This window comes from Rhinopithecus bieti, unplaced genomic scaffold (genome assembly GCF_001698545.2).
Source record: "Rhinopithecus bieti isolate Rb0 unplaced genomic scaffold, ASM169854v2 scaffold_8, whole genome shotgun sequence".
In the NCBI taxonomy this organism is placed as follows: Eukaryota; Metazoa; Chordata; class Mammalia; order Primates; family Cercopithecidae; genus Rhinopithecus; species Rhinopithecus bieti.
The window spans coordinates 2,457,252-2,472,305 of NW_016803211.1; the positions used below are offsets into that span (position 1 = coordinate 2,457,252).

Genomic DNA, 15,054 nt, shown 5'->3' on the forward strand with positions numbered 1-15,054 from the left:
ATTGTAAAAGTTCATAGAAAATAAGTCAAAGTTTTATGTAATATTTAATTGAGTGTTCTTTATTACTGACATCACAAACACTAAATGATGAATTATTTATAAAGTCTTCAACCACTAAGAATAGTAGTTATATCACATGTGCGTTATAAAAAGTACTTGTTTTCTTATCAACTAAACCCGTGATCATCATCATCATCATTAAAAGCATAATTTTAAAGTGGAAATAGTGCCAATTTACCTTTTTCAGGTGATTCGTAGAAAGCATCTCAAAAATCAAAACTTGTACCCATGTGATTCTCATTGTTTGGAATGTAACCTCTGGGGATCTGTAGAACTATCTTTGATGTCTAAATTTTTGCCACAACTCACTTTGAATTTATAGAACTCACTTCAAATCCATAAGTGGATTATTGGATAATCCTTCACAATATACTCTCGGTCATACAACTTCTCACTGCTCCAAGAACCCCTGCCTTAGTTGAGGCCACACTCTTCTTTCTCCTAGACAATTACAGTAGACCTAACTAATCTCCTTCCAGCTTTCCCTGCTACAGACTATTCTCTGCACAGCAGCCAGAGTGAGCTTTTGTAAATACAAATCAGGAAATGTTCATCACACTCCTACTTAGAGCATTCCAGTGGGTTCCCACCACATTTAGAATGAAACTCTAAATGACAGTCATTCCCACATCTTCTAAAACACTGTTTCCAGTATCTCCCATGTTCTGAAATATTCTATTGAGACATATCACTCATTACTTGCCAGTAAATTCAATTGTCTAATAGGCATCTTAGATCCCAAGGCCAAGCATGCCACGCCAATGAAATCTCCCATCCTTCTAGGTTAATACAGTATTTCTAATAAGTAAAAGAGGCTAACACTAATTCTGAATACCTGAATTCAATAGTCTTAACCTCTGGATTGCAGCTGCAGACACTGAGTCTGGCCAACTCCACTCACTGCTTAGGATCACCAATTGGGAAAAAGGCCACTGACTGATTGACCCTTACGACTACACATGACACTTTCCAGGCTGGGAAATGTAGTTCCCCTGAGCTGTTATCTCCCTATGGATCAACAGCCTATGCTTTTCTACCTCAGTTGAACAAAATCTGAGCCCAGGGTGCAGGTGCAGGTGATCAACTAGTCATTTCAAATTTTCCTGCAACGTCTTCCAGGACCCTATGCATCCCTCTGGCCCAAGTGTGAAGGAATAATCCTCCTGGGGTATGCTTGACAATTAAGGACCTTCAGAAAGGAAACACTAAAACAGGAGTAGAAGTTTCAGGGATTTATTGAGGTAAAACCTGTGAAGGATAAAAGGGTGAGAGAAAAGCTTCGGACCATTCTGCAGGCCTGATGCCATGAATGAAGAAGGCAAGGAAAGGAGGATAACACAGAAAGAGGCTACAACGTGATGCAGCTCTGAGAAAGTCTTAGCCACCCCAGTGGGGAGTTCCAATGCAAAGAACGGCTGTAGAGGAGTCTCTCAATAAATAGTAAAGCCCAGACCCTAGTCCCTCCATGGCATGTAGACAATGACTGAAGGCAGCTTGGAAACAGTGCACTCTCAGCTCAGATGCTGCAGCAGATCTTGCAGGTGCTACAGTGGACTGTCAGCTATTTGCATTCCTTTCAGCAGGTTTTTCTTGTAGAGATATCTGAGCAGTGTACATTCATGGTTGTCCCAGTAGGCAACATACCACTCTATAATCTTGGTTGTGGCCTAATTCCTAGGTGGGGGATAATCGTGCTGATGACATAACATAGGATCTGTCAGACACCAAGGCCAAGTAGCCAACAAGATCCCCCATGTCTCAAAGATCCAGAAAATTAACCTAAATTCTAGGTGTGTTTTAAACAACATAATAACTTAATTATCTTTTGGCCAGGTAGGGAGCATCTTAGCCTGTACCAATGCACCACCTGCGTCAGCATCAGCAACAGTGGGGAGGTGGAACGTTCAGTGCCCCATACATGGAAGCAGGAAGAAGGATTGTCTAGAGCTTTCAGCATCCTGGAACTTGTCCTCTGGGCTGGTATTGGGCTTTCTGAGCCTCTGTGTTGGGAGAGGACCTCAGGTGTTACTCATGGCTCCCATTTTCTTATTTACATCATAACCATAGTCCAGTGTCTCCTATAGCAATACTAGGGACTAGCCTCATGATCTTACAGATTAAAATGATATGGGTTCCTGACTCAGAGGGTAATTATGCAAAGCATCTGTCCCTGTGATAAGGGGTGATCTGAGACATAACATTTAGTTCTATTGATTCCCTGTGGGCTGGACCCTCAGAAAAGGTAATAACCTCTGTAGGGCTCCATAAAAATTGTCAGCTTAAGGCAATTAATCCTGGAAAGGACTGAGGTAGAACACTTGGTCCTGATGTAGAGCAATTAACTACTGTCACATAGCTTCAGCCACAAGATCTGGAAAAGATAGTGTCAGTGGAGGGGACCCATGCCCCCCACCACCCACTGGCTGGAGACCTAATCCCGAAATCTGGCAACTGGCCTTTCAGGATCCTTGTCTGCTATCCCACAGAATAATGGGGGATCACACAGGCACTAAACTCTTATGTCTCTATGAGTTTCTCTCCCAGTAAGTGTTTTTCCAGATCATCTGCTATGTTTGTTATCAGGTCATTCACCCTTGGTTGCTATGCAGCTTGCCCCTGCATATAAATAAACCAGGGTATGGCACACGAGAAATCCACAAAACTGGTAGACCAAGATGGAAAAGGAGTAGTGGGTTGATCTGAACAGAGGTAAGAAAAGATTTCTCAATGTGTATATTTAGTGTTTGAATAGTGAGGATATGCCGTCTATTTTTTAAAAATATATATCATTAATAGGAGAAAAGGTTAAATCAATAACTGCTTGGAAACAATTATTAAACTAAATAATTTAAATAAACATCACACCGTTTTCTGCTCCAAATTTCTTAGCATGGATTTGAAAAGGACATCAACAACCACAAAAATAAAACATAGCATGTGCAACAAGACAACCATCCCAACAGTAAAAGAGCATCGCAATGGCGAAGGAGTGGTGTGTATGTTTTCTTAAAGAACACATTAGGATGCAATTTTCACTGCATCTAAAAAAGTTTTTAAACTCAGAGAGAAAAATTAACTGAAAGTAAGAAAAAGTTCTACTGCTTGAGAGTGGCAGAAACCTAAACATCACACAGATGGTTCCCCTGTTGGAGGTTAGGAAGCTGCAATTCACATTCTTCCTCCTAGCTCTTTACAGTCTAGTTGGAGAGACAGGCAACTAACAGGGTAAGTAAAATGCAGTGGGATATACATGAAAAACAATTCCTGATAGATTATTGATATATGTGTGAAAGGGAACACAAAAAAATCTATAGAAAAATGTGTCCAAAACTATCTTGTCTACTTCCACCTAGAGAAAGTTTTCTTAAACGGAGCAAAAGAGTAATGACCATAGAGGAAACAGCTAATCAATTGGATAACATTAAAAATAAGAACTTCTGTTCATCAAAAGGCACAATTAAAAGAGTAAGAAAGTAAGCCACGCAGTGGGAAACTATATTTTGATTACATGTACCTGACAAATCACTCCTACAAATTAATAAGAATAAAAAAGACACTCCAATAGATAAATGAGCAAAAGACTTCAACTGGTATTTACAAAACAGGACAGTTATATGACCAATAAACATTTGTAAAGCACAAAAAGAAAATTATAACCACAGCGAGACACCACTCTACAACCACCAGAATGACTCACTACTAGCAATGCCCATTGTTGACAATAATGGGAAACAATTATAATCTACGTACACTGCCAGAAAGAGAAAATTAGTAAGATCATTTTGGAAATTTGGGGCAGTATATATTAAAGCCAGATGCTTGCCTACTCTATATTTCCCAAATATGTACCCAAGAGAAATGAGTGTATATTTTCACCAAAAGGCAGGAATAAAAATGTTCGGAGAACCATTATTTACAAAAACCAAAATCCAGAAGCAACACAAATGTCTAACCACAGGAGAATGAATAGACACATAGTACTTTACTCATACAATGGAATACTATGCAATAATGAAAATAAAAGAGCTGCAGCTACACACAACATAGAAAAACTTCACAGATATACTATTGAGTAAGCGAAATCAGACATAAAAGTATTTGTGGTGCCCAATTCCATTTGTACGAAGTTCTAAAACAGATAAATGTTAACTATCATATTAAAAGTCAAGATTGATGATTACCTTTGCGAAAGAGGAATTGAATTGATTGGAAGAAAACCTTAAGAGGTCTTCTGAGGTCCTGGTTATGTTCAGCTTCTTGTCCTGAGTGGTGATCATACGGGTAGCTTCACTTCAGGATAAGTAAGCCATGCACTATGAGTTGTGCACTTTTCTGCATGAACGCTACATATAAATGAGAGTTTGAAAGGAAATAAGCTATAATGAGTGCTTCGATAGAGTTTACTGAGGACACACATGGGAGGAAACCTGACACTGATTTAGATGATTGGGGAAAAGGTCCTGGACGGCTACACTGAATCCTGGAAGATTGATAGGACTGAGCTTTGTTAATTGCAGTAAAGAGTAATCAAAAAAAAAAAAAAAAAAAAAGCTGGAGGTGAGAGAGGTTGCAGTGCCTTCCAGGAACTGCAGCTATTTCTTATGGCTGAAATACAGGGCTTTGAGGTTATGAGAGAGGAATGAGAAGAGAAGAAATGGGAGGACTAAGGGAGTTGAAATTATAAAGGGCCTCCTAAGCCTTGTTAGGAAGTTTGGGTTTGCTCTTTGAGCAATCAAGAGTTGCTGTTAAATAGGGTGAAATATGATTAGGTTTGCATTTAAAGTCATCAGTGTAGCTATAATAGAGTATTGAGGATAGAGATGAGAGCTTCTGGAAAAAAATCCGAGCTAAAGGAAATAAAATCAGACAGAAAGGAGTGGAGGCTAATAAGGGCATATTTTACAGTAGGCTTTGGTATATGATTGACTATGTGGCATATTCCATATTTTAGCCTGAGGTAGGTGGATGGGTCTAGGACAATTTCCATATTTTAGCCTGTGCCATCTTCTGAGAGGAGAACACAGAAGGACAAACCATTTGGGTGAAAATACGGGGTTAATGGACCAGTTATAACTGGTACTTCTGTATGTTAACACCACAGTGAGATTCTAAACACCCCAAACAGATTCTTATTTTTTATTGCACTTTTCTAAATCCCTTAGCAGCTTTTATAAATCATTTCATTTCAGTCCCTCAATAGGCTCTAACATGGTCAACCAGGCATTATTGTTCCACAGACAATGCCTCCAGATTGCAGATTTGTGCAGCCATTTAGAGTTGGCAAACCATGATGCAAGACATGGAAGGGTGAAGTTGAAGCTCTATTACTCCTTCAGGGCCACATTGAGGAACCCCAGGGAAAGTCACTCTTCAACACCATACCTCTCACTCTGTGGCTCTTGCCTGCACCACCCTAAAGGTCAACCAAAGCAGTGTATTTTACCATGTTCTAAAATATTAAAAAAAAAAAAAGAAAGAAAAGAAAAGAAAACAGGGGCCATTTTGTGAAGAGACGAAGACTGAGCGGTTGTGGCCGTGTTGCCGACCTAGAGCAGCAGTTGGCTTCGCCACGTAGAACCCGGGAGTAGGAGACTCAGAATTGAATCTCTTCTCCCGCCCTGCTCCTGTGAGATTTTCTTTATCTTCAGCTACATTTTCGGCTTTGTGAGAAACCTTATCATCAAAACACAATGGCCAGCAATGTTACCAACAAGACAGATCCTCGCTCCATGAACATGTGTTCATTGGGAATCTAAACACTCTTGTGGTAAAGAAATCTGATGTGGAGGCAATCTTTTCAAAGTACGGCAAAAGTGTGGGCAGCGCTGTTCATAAGGGCTTTGCTTTCGTTCAGTATGTTAATGAGAGAAATGCCTGGGCTGCTGTAGCAGGAGTGGATGGCAGAATAATCGCTGGCCAGGTTTTAGATATCAACCTGGCTGCAGAGCCAAAAGTGAACCGAGGAAAAGCAGGCCTGAAGTGATCAACAGTGGAGATGTATGGGTCAGAAACAGAACACCCTTCTCCATCCCTCTACTCAGCTCCTCTTTTGACTTGGACTATGACTTTCAATGGGACTATTATAGAATGTGCAGTTACCCAGCATGTGTACCTCCTCTTCCTTCTATTGCTGGGGCTGTAGTGCCCTTGAAACATCAGCGTGTACCGGGAAACACCTCACGAAGGGGCAAAAGTGGCTTCATTTGTAAGAGTGGACAGCAGGGATCTTCCAAATCCGGAAAGTTGAAAGGAGATGACCTTCAGGTCATTAAGAAGGAGTTGACCCAGATAAAATGAAAAGTGGATTCTCTCCTGGAAAACCTGGAAAAAATGGAAAAGAAACAGAGCAAACAAGGAGTAGAGATGAAGAATGATACGTCAGAAGAGGAGCAGAGCAGCAGCTCACATGAGACTCATGTGAAGATAGAGTCTGAGGGGGGTGCAGATGACTCTGCTGAGGAGAGGGACCTCGTGGATGATGAGAATAATGAAGACGGGAGGATGACCAGCTAGAGTTGATCAAGGATGATGAAAAAGAGGCTGAGGAAGGAGAGGATGACAGATAGCACCAATGGCGAAGATGACTTGTAAGCACATAGTGGGGCTTAGAAATCTTAGCCCATTATTTCTTTGCCTAGGTGCTTGTCTAAGGTCGAATGTTTCACCAGATCCTCTCCTCTAGTATCTTCAGCATGTGCTCACCGTCCTCCTCATCCCTATCCTTTCCATGTTCATTAATTCATATTGCCCTGAGCCTAGTCCCATTTTTACTTCCTTTGACACTCCTCGTAGTTTTAACTCTTACCCTATAATTTTTGCTTTTAATTTTGATACCTCTTTATGACTTAACAATAAAAAGGATGTATGGTTTTATCAACTGTCTCCAAAATAATCTCTTGTCATGCAGGGAGTACAGTTCTTTTCATTCATACATAAGTTCTGTAGTTGCTTCCCTAACTGCAAAGGCAATCTCATTAAGTTGATGAGCTCCTAAAAGCAGCTTTGACTTAGAAGTATGTGTGTTACACTCCTACATCAGTGTGCTGTGTAACAATGTATAATGTAACAAATGTACAAATGTAACAATGTATTTTTGTGAATGAGAGTTGGCACCTCAAATGCAGCCTCTAGAAAAATAATTAGTGTTATAGTTGGCCAAGCGCGGTGGCTCAAGCCTGTAATCCCAGCACTTTGGGAGGCCGAGACGGGCGGATCACAAGGTCAGGAGATCAAGACCATCCTGGCTAACACAGTGAAACCCCGTCTCTACTAAAAAAAATACAAAAAACTAGCTGGGCGAGGTGGCGGGCGCCTGTAGTCCCAGCTACTCAGGAGGCTGAGGCAGGAGAATGGCGTAAACCCGGAAGGCGGAGCTTGCAGTGAGCTGAGATCCGGCCACTGCACTCCAGCCCGGGCGACAGAGCAAGACTCCGTCTCAAAAAAAAAAGAAAAGAAAAGAAAATAATTAGTGTTATAGTCTTAAGATTTGTTTTCTAGGCCAGGCACGGTGGCTCACATCTGTAATCCCAGCACTTTGGGAGCCCAAGGCGGGCAGATCACGAGGTCAGGAGATCGAGACCATCCTTGCTAACACAGTGAAACCCTGTCTCTAGGCATGTCAAATGCATCCTCTAGAAAAATAATTAGTGTTATAGTCTTAAGATTTGTTTTCTAAAGTTGATACTGTGGGTTATTTTTTGTGAACAGCCTGATGTTTGGGACCTTTTTTCCTCAAAATAAACAAGTCCTTATTAAACCAGGAATTTGGAGAAGAAAAAAAAAAACTCGAGAAGGCCTTATTATGTTGCATCTGAGAAGCATCTGTAACCTATAGAAACCCCCAAAAGAACCACCAGTCAACTTCTCAGACTAACCCAACCCTTGCTTGCTCTCCTCTCTAGCTGTTTAAGCTAATCTGAGATGATCCTTGGCCCTAGCTCGTGAAGCTGTGCTAATTTTCGTGGCTACTGAGACTCACTTTATTGATTTTCTGTGAAGGTAGCTGTGTTCAGACAGGTAGGTGGTATGGCTATTTGTCCAACAGCATTAAAACAAACTGATTGACAGCTTCATCTCTTTGCCATGGACACCCACATGCCAGGTATTGTCAAACACTGGGGACACTTTGGCATCTCGTGCTTGATGTCTCCCATTAACCCACAGATACAGATTAAGGTGATGAATTTCATGTCAACTCATTTTATTTATCACCTCTAAGATGGGCTGTTAAAGAACCACAGTGGTCAAATTGCCTATATATCTGCCACAAGCCAAATAGTCAGGAAAATTCCACAAACACCTGACATTCGAACATTTTCTTTTCAGAGAAGAAATAGCTGAAAATGCCATTTCTCTGAGTTTAATACAAAATCAAATTCAAAACTAAATATTTTTCTACTAATAAACAGAAAAGAGTAAGTGGGAAATGTTAATATAATTGGACTATTTGTTTACTGGGTGATGGTGTGGAATGAGAGAAGAGGTATAATTGTGAGTCATTTTATCTGAAAGAAAATTCAAAATGAATAAGATTCGAAGACCTAAAATGGAAAATTAAAATGTCTAAGTGCAAACATCAAAGTCTTAGGAAGCTTACTATCTATGAACACGTCATCCAAAACAAATAATTCAAGGCTTGCCGCCAAAATCCATGTTATTTCTACATTTCTACTCGTTGTTTGAATAGATATATGGTACATGAGTGAACCTAAGGGAATTAATTTTGTATAATCTGTCACCCATAAACTTATAGTAGAAACAAAATTGGAAGCCTGGAAATGGTTTCATCTGAGACTCTACAATTGATAAGTGGATCATTGCACAGTGGATCATTGCAGGAGACTCGAGGCAGGACATGGAAAGAGACTGTCACCATGAAGCCATTGATCAGAGGGTGGACGTACCCAAGGGATAAGCATTAGATTCCAAAGAGTAATTTAACTATCCACTTTAATTTGAAGATGTCCAAGCACAGAATGTACCTCTACATCACTGTCTAGCTGGAAATGACCCTGCTTATTATCTAGCCTCATCCCTTCATTTTACAGAGGAAGCATCTAAGGATGGAGACACTGAGAAACAGAGCCAAGGTCATATAGCCGTTCAGGGGACTGTGCTATGGATAGAACTCAGGGCATCTTGAGTCTGTATTTGCCAATCTTTCTAGTACCTGTGCCTTATGCATTACAGTCACTGACCCCGTAAATCTTTATTGAACATCATGTGTGATTAAGGTGCCGTGCTAGATGCCACGAGAATGATTTAACACTGCCTGTCCTCATTTGGATCAAATAAATCAGCTGGCCTTTACCAACCAGTGTGTGGCCCACTGGGAATTTAACATCACTGAGATTTACTCATTTATGGCTTTCCTCTCCAAAGATGACACTTCTCTAAATGCACAAACATGTTTGGGTGAGCGTCCCTTCCATGACACAGATCTGTACCTTGTAGGATACAAAGTGGGCAAAGTTTATCTGCACTGGCACCTCCTATTTGATAAAAACACAACAGGCCGGCTCCTTTATCATTTGGGGAAGCAGAGCTGCTTCCTAGCAGGCTTCATGAGGTCATGATGTTTTAGAATGCTTATTGCCAAAGAAATTTTTCTGACCTCAGTACTCATGCTTGGCCTTATTTATGTAGCAGCATCTCAACCCTTGGGCCATACTGCTTCTGCCTACCTGTAAGGAGGACATGAAGGAATATGTGAAACAAACACTGGGTCAAGGGTAAGACCCGAAAAAGCACAGCAAGCCTGATCGCCCAGACATATCACAGCTATTAAATCCTTCTATTACACTATTAAATATTTAGGGAATCTTGTCGTTACATTGTTAAATACGCTTCCATTTTTAAGCACTGCCCTCTCCTTTTAAATGCAAATACCTCTGAAAGGGTTAGTACACCAAACTTTTAATTTAGATTATTATAATTTGCTTCTCCTCAATAGGAAGGAGCAGTGAATTAAGGACCAAGGACACCCGTGGCAGGGATGGAGTAATCACTGTGATAACCTCAGACTTGTCTAATTCTGTAAAACTAGGATTTGGATCTCAAGGAGCAGCAATTCTGTTCTGAGAAACTGGTTCTGTGCAGCCTTCTCTGGGGGTGATAATAACCATAATCATCATCATAATCATTAAAGCAACTGATATTTATTGGGGGCTTATTATGTTCCAGACACTTAACTGAGGGCACGATACTATTGAGGCCACAGACAGGTTCCTTTGAGAATCTTAAATCTTCACTTCTGACCCCTGCCAGCCTGCCAAAAGATTATGAGCAGATCTTAGTATACACTTCTTTTTTTTTTTTACCTGTAGACGAGGAGTACTCATTTTCTCCTTTGTGGAATTACTGAGATAAAATATACGCATTGTAAATACGGTTACTCATTTAGCTGGTATGAGGCTATGCCTGGATAAGAAATACTACTTTCCTTGACTATCACAATTTAAGCATGGATCTTAGAGCCAAACTGCTCAGGTTAGAATCCGGGGTGTGTGTCCTCAGCTTCCCCATCTGTAAATTGGGGTGTAAAATGCCACTGCATAAGGTTTTTGTGACAATTAAATGAGTTAACATATGTAAAGTGGCTGGCACATAGTATCTGCAGCCTAAGGGCTAGCTCTTATTATTATATTATCATTATGCCAAAATATTGACTATGTAGAGTCTTGGCATAATGAAGGATGCAGAGCTGTGGACAGAGTGGACAGACAGGATGTCTTTGCTCTCAGGCTCCAGAAAAGATCTTCCCCTTAGTCAATGAGACTTTTCAAGCCAAATGACCTCAATTGTCTATCAGCCACACAGGGGACACAGGAACCCCCCTGCAAGGCTGTCTAGGACCTCTCCAAAATGTACAACATGGCCACTTTCTCTTCAAGGGTTTACCAGTTTTCAGAAGCATTTCTGAGAGGGCAACTACAGACCCTCCTCACTATTCTTCCCTGCTCTCATTCATGAACAAAGGAAAATGCTTTTCTAGTCTAAAGATGGAAGAAAGATCTTGTCATCTGTTTTTTTCTTAACTGCAAATGTCTAATTTTTCCTATGAGTCTAGGGCTTAGGGCACAAAAGCCTGGGAGATCTGCAGGATATTTCTGGTTTCCAGGCCCTGCCTTAGGCATCCCTCCTCTGAAGCAGCTGCCACCCACATGATGGGGGAAAATTCAGTGAAAAAAGAAAAAAAGAAAGGTGAATATGTCCATACATTATTCTATGCTACTTAAACAAGAGGCTGTTTCTTAAATATGTAATTGCAAATATCAGCAACTCAGCAGAAGGTCAGGTTCCCACTGCTTATTCAGTCCTGAGAGCCCCTGAACACTGCCCTCTTTCCATTGCTGTCTTTTATTCTGTGTGCAGCATTGGACCCTGAAGTCTGTCCAGAAAAGGAAATCAGAGTCTGTTGTGTTACAGGTGCTGAGGGGACACACGCATCCGTTTCCATCCCTGGTAAGTGCCTGGCAAGTTTCTGCAGGCCCGGGAATCCCACTTCTCAAATTGGCCCCCGACTCCTCAGCCACATTATCAATCCCTCCTGCCACCACCAGCGAACGAGGATGGGGAATAATTCCAGCTGTGGACTGGAATCCTGGCAGGTTTGAATTCTAGGAAGGTCTGGTTGCTGCTGACTCCAACTTTGGTAGAAGTCAAGAGACCATTTATTGCTTCAGCCAAGAAACAGAGTTCAAATAAACTTGAAGCCCCACTCCTTATTTCCTGTTGAGACACTCCCTCTATCAGATGTGTGTGTGTGTGTGTGTTTTACAGGTCTGAGTCTGATGTTGAAGGTTGAAATCCATAGAACATCTGGCTACTGCAGAGGGGGATGGCTAGAAGGTGAGGAAGGACAAGAACAAACTGGAACTCACAAATGTGAGCTGAAGACCACAGAAATGGACTGAAACCGACCTCAGTTCTTGTTTCTTCTGACCTTGGTGATATGGTGGCCTACAGACGCCCCCAGGCCTTTGTCATGGACTTCACACACACTCCTGGCCCCTAAGTCAGAGCAGCTGCAGCAGGACCATGGAAGACGCCAGTCACAGACCTGGTTCCTTTCTCATGAAAATGAGGAGAGTGAGCAGCTCAGTGACAACGTGTGTAAACCACAAAACAACTGCTGCCTCTCTTCCAGGCTTCGGATCTCACCCAAGAATTTCCCATGGCACATCCTCACTGGAAACATACAGCAAAGGGGATTCTGAAAGATGCAGTTGAACCTGGCCATGCTGACACAGTGAAAAACCCCACAGTGCACAACCCCATCAGGCTGCATTCCTGGTATACAAGAATGTTCTTTAAAAGGCCAAAGCCAAGGCAGATTCGGAAAGAAAACACTAAGTGTGTGTGTGTGCAGGTGTGTGTGCAGGGATGTGAGTGAATAAGCAAGGCCATGGCAAGCAGGGTGCTCGGAACCAGGCATTCCCAGCTCTGTGGCATTTCATAGCATCATCTATGCTCTTCACAAGAACCCCACATGGGTGAGGCGGGACTACATCCATTCTTCTGATAAAGACGGTTTCAGAGCAGGCAAGCACCTGCTAACAAAACTACTATTTGTTACTGTTTGAATTCACATTTCTCTGATTCCATATTCAAGATCATCTATAAATGATATAGGTAATCATCTATATATCATTTATGTATTGTTTATATATCATATATGATATATAAATCCAGATGTGAGGGTATTAGAGGTCTTGGATTAAGACTCTTCAAGAGACCAGGACATCCTATTTTATAAGCCTTTAGTCTATTCTGAAGTTGGCTGCCACCTGGAAGCTACAACTTAGCCAGTTGTCTAAGGAGTATGATGGCTGCATCACCCAGGGTCCTGGCAAGACACAAACACTCATGGTAGCCACAGAGGATTTTAATAAAAGGATTGTTTTTGGAGGTGGGGCCAGGTTGGAGGTTGAAGGGAGCCAGCCAGGGTCAGTGGAATTCCCCAGGCTTAGCATCAGTGAGAAGCCACTGGAGACGCTGGGGTAAGAAAGAACATTGCCAGACACTGGGGAGAGCTACATCTGTGGGAGAGAGGCTGCTCTGCTGTGGCTGAAGTCATGGCTGGAGCTTCTCTCTATTCACCCAATGATCTCCTCCCAGTCCCTCCCTTTAGCGAACCCCGAAACCAGACAGCAAGAGTGTCCAGGATATGTTATCTGTCAAGGTCAGCTTCCTAAGACAAAGGAAGGACAGGGAATGGATCTGAAGGGAAAAAGGAGGCTCACTGGGCTTCTTAAAACAGTTAATTCTTTTTAGGAATCATCAGATATAAATGACTGAAGGGTACATAGTGGCCAGAGCAGCAAAGCTGCAGAAATACGTGAAGCTGTCACAGCAGCAGAGCAGGAGGTAAGGACACAGTCCTGTCTGACATAACCACTCCATCCTCAGCAGTATTGCAAGATACCTTACAATGCAGAAAAAGACTAGGGCCATATCTAGATTTTAAGTAGAAATTGATGATGGATGTTTCCTGCAAGCTGACATAAACGTTATTACTCTTTTGCTCTAACGCTTTAGAAGCCACAGGGAAATTGCAGAATAAAACAAGTTTTAGGCTCTTGAGTCATCTGCCAATCTCCTGGCAGATATCTTTACATCTCAGAGCTGCCCCAAAGCAGTAGAATTATTCTTATGTATGCACATATAAAGAGGCATAAAAATAACACAAACATAAAAATAGTGCTGTGGTCCATCAGCCATGTGACTTATCTTTGGGGTTATTCTAACCATGCTGTTCATCCACATTGACTCACTGCTTCAGAGAGAATATCTGGAAAAGGAGTGGCAGAGCAGCCTGAGATCCTTAGGCTTTACAGAGTGGCTGGGATCTGCCCAGAAAATAAGCCATTTCCCTCAAATAAATTAAGTGCTGTGAAAGAGAAAGAGAATAACCTTTCCAGACCCATGAAGGCAAATGGGGATGATAGGAGAGAAGAAAACAAAACAGAAGAGCACATTGAGGGTTAACGTGTGTGCATGTGTGTGCGTGTGTGTGTGTGTATACATATATATACATATACACATGCACACACACATACATAGAGAGACAGTGAGAGAGAGAGGACAGAGAGGAAAAGATACAGTATGATAAATGCTAAGAAAAAAGAGGGAGTACAGAAGTGCTGGGGTATATCATAGGGGCCACCAAATCTGCCTTGGAGAAATATATATATATATAAAAAGCGTTATTACTCTTGATATATATTCCTGAATATATATATATATATATATATATATATATATATATATGTATATTCCTGAAATATAATAGGCTGAAACATATATACAAGCCTGGAACATAACAGGTTTTCAATAAATATTTGCTGAATTTTTCATTATTATGGCTATATACACTAAGTATAAAATAGAGTGCTACGTATACACCATGGAATACTATGCAGCCATAAAAAAGGATGAGATCATGTCCTTTGTAGGGACATGGATGCAGCTGGAAACCATCATTCTCAGCAAACTATCGCAAGGACAGAAAACCAAACAACGCATGTTCTCACTCATAGGTGGGAATTGAACAATGAGAACCCCTGGACACAGGAAGGGGAACATCATGCACCGGGGCCTGTTGTGGGGTGGAGGGAGGGGGGAGGAATAGCATTAGGAGATATACCTAATGTAAATGACAAGTTAATGGGTGCAGCACACCAACATGGCACATGTATACATATGTAACAAACTTGCACGTTGTGCACATGTACCCTAGAACTTAAAGTATAATAAAAAATTTAAAAATAAATAAATAAAAGTAAAATAGAGTGTAAACTGAAAATTATCAGGTGTCAAACCCTCAGAGTGGAAAAAGCCTGTTGCCTGCAGTCCCTGGACAGGAATCCAGGTAGAGGTGGCCTGGTAAGATTTGTCCAGCACTTCCCTAGAGACAACTGACAGAAATAAATGGTGACCTTTCCCCAACAACATTGCCATATGACATGACTAGATGGTGACCTTTCCCCAACA

The 15,054-nt window shown here is 41.4% G+C and overlaps 1 pseudogene; it reads left to right on the top strand.

Moving 5' to 3' along the window:
* The first annotated feature begins 5,750 nt into the window (after positions 1 to 5,750).
* Positions 5,751 to 6,626, top strand: LOC108527705 (heterogeneous nuclear ribonucleoprotein C-like; annotated as a pseudogene).
* The last annotated feature ends 8,428 nt before the right edge of the window (positions 6,627 to 15,054 follow it).